General features: G+C 43.5%; 1 pseudogene; it reads right to left on the reverse strand.

Moving 5' to 3' along the window:
- Positions 1–1,958: 1,958 nt before the first annotated feature.
- On the reverse strand, positions 1,959–3,914 carry LOC102822108 (annotated as a pseudogene).
- Between the last annotated feature and the right edge of the window lie 562 nt (positions 3,915–4,476).

The following is a 4,476-nucleotide window of genomic DNA, read 5'->3' on the forward strand; positions in this document are numbered from 1 at the left end:
GATGGCACCTGACAACAACAACAACAACCTAGTCTAGGTATTTCATGTAAATGAGATCACACCATATCTGTCCTTTTGCAGTTGACTTATTTCACTCACCATTTGAACTACAAGGTCAGCGGTTCAAGCTCACCAGCTTCTTCTCAGAGACCCTATACAAGCTCGCTATGGGTCCCTAACCGATTTGGCGACACTTAACAACAACAACAATTGTTATAAAAGACTTCTTGTGTAGCACTGTAGAATCAGCACTGGATTGTGAATCACAAAGTCTGCAGTTCAAACTCATCAGCTGCTCCTCAGAAGCCCTATACAGGATCACTATGAGTCAGAACCAACTCGATGGCACCTAAGTACAAAAATAGCAACAATGTTATCAAGGTTCATCTATATACAGCACCTTTTGTTAATCTGTTCTTTGGTTGTTTCCACCAATGGAAGTTGTTTATAGAACCAATGCTCCTCTAAGTACCTTCAGCATCAGATGATGAATGTTGGTTTGGTGTAATAGGAATAGTACAGACTTAAAAGTCAAACAGACTCCAGTGTGATCCTAGTACTTTCTAGCTATGACTTTGGGTTAGTTTCTTAACCTTTGTGGACCTCAATTTCTTCTTCTTTGAATTGCAACAAATAATTCTACCCTGGGAATTATGGAAAATGCACTTTTGTAAGTAAGCATGGCGCCCAGGGCCTGGTGTGTGGGGTTTCCACAAATATGAACCCACTTCCTTGGGTCCCCTCCCTAACATATTAGCCACAGAAACTAACAACACTGAAAACAGCAACAACAAACTGATACTTAGTTCCAGAATTCATTTTAAATGGTATTGGAAAAGAATATTGAGTATACCATGATCTTCAGAAGAGCAAACAAATTAGTTTCAGAAGACATACAACCAGAATGTTCCTTAGAAATGAGAATGGTAAGACTGCTTCACTTACCTTGTGCATGTCATCTGAAAAGACCAGTGAGTAGAGTATCTTTGGGTACAGTAGAGTGTCAGTGCCAATAAGGGCAATCCTTATAAGATGGATTGGCACACTGGCCACAAATATGGGCTGAAACATACCAGGAGTCATGAAGATGATGCAGGACCAGGCAAGTTTTCATTCTGTTGTACATGAGGTCTCCATGAGTTAGACACAACAGTCCTATAGAAAAATAGTCAATGCCCACATTGATAAAGTCAGAACATGTGTCCACTATGTGTTTCACTTTGTACAAAGGAAATATTGAAAAAAGGCTTTGGTTTTATCTATTTATTTCCCTCAGCACAAGAGATCTTTATTTGCTTTGGCACAGTAAGCGAGTGATGATGAGCAGTCTTTGTCCCCAGGCCTGCTTTCCTTCCCTGAAGCTGAGGTAACAGGCAGTCTCTGAGCCAGAATCCTGTTCATAGATATTAACTACCAAGCCTCTTGCTCTGAGTGATGTCAACATTGCCACGGATTTCATGAGGTAGCCAAATGCTTGCTGCAGGATTGGTAAGGTCTGCTGTCTCCTGAGCAGAGGCCTGACTCAGATGTGGTAAGAATATAATGGAAGTGTTGATTGTCAGTTTTCCTCCCAAGAGACAATGGTTTGACCTAGAGTGCTCAGAGCCATAGCCTTCTATCTCATTCCTCTATGTGACCATTCTCTTTCCTAGATCTTTCAGGGTATACCTGAAGAATTTACAACAGGGAAAGAAGGAGGGGTAGGCTGGCCTGGACTTAGGAAAACTGCAGGAGCCCAAGTGACAATTGTAGGATAAATACTAGACTGCTAAATGCAAGGTTGGTAGTTTAAGACCATCAGTCGCTCCTTGGGAGAAAGAAGAAGGTATTGGCTCCTATACAGATTTAAAGTTTTGAAAATCCTTCACAGAGTCAATATGAGTGGAGTCGACTTGATGATGACAGTGAGTTTGGCATTATGGTCTGCATAGCTCTGACCTCTATAGCAGATAGCAGGCTCAGACTGTCAGCAGGTCCTTCGTCACAGTAAACTTCAGTGAGATACTCTCCTTGTTCCCAACAAAGAGCACCCTGTGATGCTGCAAGGAGGTAGGTATCTGGATTGTGGGTGTGCTGGCTGTGACTGTTCCCTGCACCAACAAGAGGATGCTGGCAGAAGATGTCAAGACTTTGTATTCAGTAATGGAACCAGAGACCTCCATAATGGTAAAGTCTGGCTCACAAGGGTCCTCAATGAAGGGGTAAGATTTTCCTGACTCCATGCTGAGGGGATGAGCTTGTCCTTGCTGGGACTGAGGGTATAGTTGCACATTTCACACATCAATGAACTTGGGTGTCAGGCCACCCCATACTGTGTTGTATGAACATACCATGAACACCACACAGTCAGTTTTCAGATAGGTTTGGGGCACACTGACCTCCAGAAAGTTGGCATCTCCCGGTTTGAGGGTAAGCAGGTTCAGGAAGCAGATGGCCAAGCAACTGGTACAGCTCCAGCAAGAGTTCTCCATAGATGTCCTCCATGTTGTTTCCTGCAGCAACCTGCTGGGAGATCCACTTTATCAACAGATTGAGCTGTTCCATGACCAGCTTCTTCTCGTTCTTCATCCTATGGGAGAAATGGTTCTGAAGAGTAGAGGCCACAGTCTGAAAGTCATGACTCATGTACTAAACTTCTCTCCAAGCAGAGACTGGAACTCTGGTACCTTCTTCGGAAAGGTCACCATCTCCTCAACTGGCTGGAAGCCACACAAGCCATGGAAGGAGGTGAGGATAATGGCCATCTCTGGCTTGTGGTTGGCACCACGGTAGTCCTCTGGAGTCTGGAGGTACAACTTTGCTGTCTGTTACCTGTTAGAATGTGATTGGATGGGCTGGCCTGTTTAACTGAAAGCACTTTGACCCCAGAAGTCTTAGTTCTCAGGGATCCACTAGCTTGGGGCCTTCCATGAGATGTGGTTGTCAAGCATCTTGTGTCTTCCCTGACTGTGGGTCTCCACCCACAGTTCTATGTATGGTTTGTCATTTGACAAACCATAACAGTGGGTCACTGTTAACCAGCAGTAGGGTCACTTCGCTGCTGAACACCAACATCTCCCAGGCACCCTGCTGCATCATGCAGGAGAATGGGAATACTCGTTGACCCACCAACCCCAGAAGCCTTTTAATTTAGATTATAGATCAGATACCCTGGTCTCACTGTGATTAAATGGAAGGAGAAAAAGTGGGGGCATTTATGCTTTTCATAAAACATTAGATTTTTCTCTGAAGTGCCCAGCTGTCTACATTGAGAAATTGCTAATGTTCAGGTCTTCAGTATGGAGAGGGGGATAAAATTGTTGCTGTTAAGTGCTATTGAGTTGGTTCTGACTCACAGCAACCCTGTATAGGGTTTCTGAGGAGTGGCTGGTGATTTTGAACTGCTAAGCTTGTGGTTCAAACCGACCTTATAGTCGAGTGCTTATCCTATAGCACCATACCAGGAGTCCTAGAAACTTGGGAAAATCTAGTCAGGCAGTACTTTCAAAATCAACTAACAGGAGCAGTTCAGACACATTTTTTACTTAAGTGAACACAGGGAAGACCATTGGTCTCTGTTCCAAAGGTCAGGGTTGACAGGAGTTGGCAGCTGTCTAACTCCCAAGTGCTATTATCTAATGAATTATTTTAGGGTGTTCAATCAGGACCCTGATGGCTCCAGGTAGTTAATGTACTTCTGAGTTTTCCTAATTTACACATGTGGAACAATTTCCTCATCATCTGTAAGTGCTTTTTAATAACATGTCAGATTATGTTATTCATAGAAGACATGACTTATTTCTAAGTAATGCAATTGGGTCTAATTTGTCAAAGAAAGAATCAAAGCCCTGGGATCAGTCAACATCAGCAAAGCTCACCAGAAGGGGTTCCTCGCTCCAGAGCTTAGCAAAATCATTTAGGGAGAGGCGAGTCATTTCTGTCTTCCTTGGGGTGGCTGTTTTTATAGTGTGACTGTGCCCAATCAGAGTGGCTCCACAGTCACAGCCTGTGGCCAGGATGATGGGGCAGCTCTGATTCAGAGGACAGCCCTAGGATAGTGTGTGGGGCACCCTGGGGAGGCAGATATACATAGTGTGATTCACTGCAGGAACCCTGTGAATCTCTCCACATTCCAGCTTTAGGTAGTTGGAATCTGATGCCTTGTGAAGAATTAGTTCACCCAAAGAATTTGGTTTTTGCCCCCCTGTTCTTAGGAAGTAACTTAGTGTTATTGTTGTTGCTGTTAAATGCTCTCAAGTCAGTTCTGATTTATTTTGACCGCTGTATAGGATTTTTATTTATTATTATTATTATTTTTAAAGAAGCTCTGGTAGTGTAGTGGTTACATATTGGGCTGCTAATCTCAAGGTCAGGAGTTTGAAACTACCAGCTGTTCTGTGGGAGAAAAATGAAGGGTTCTGGTCCCGTACAGGTGTACAGCCTCAGAAACCCTATATACAACTCCACAGCACACAACAACAACAATATAGGATTTTT

Source organism: Chrysochloris asiatica, unplaced genomic scaffold (genome assembly GCF_000296735.1).
Source record: "Chrysochloris asiatica unplaced genomic scaffold, ChrAsi1.0 scaffold00154, whole genome shotgun sequence".
NCBI lineage: Eukaryota > Metazoa > Chordata > Mammalia > Afrosoricida > Chrysochloridae > Chrysochloris > Chrysochloris asiatica.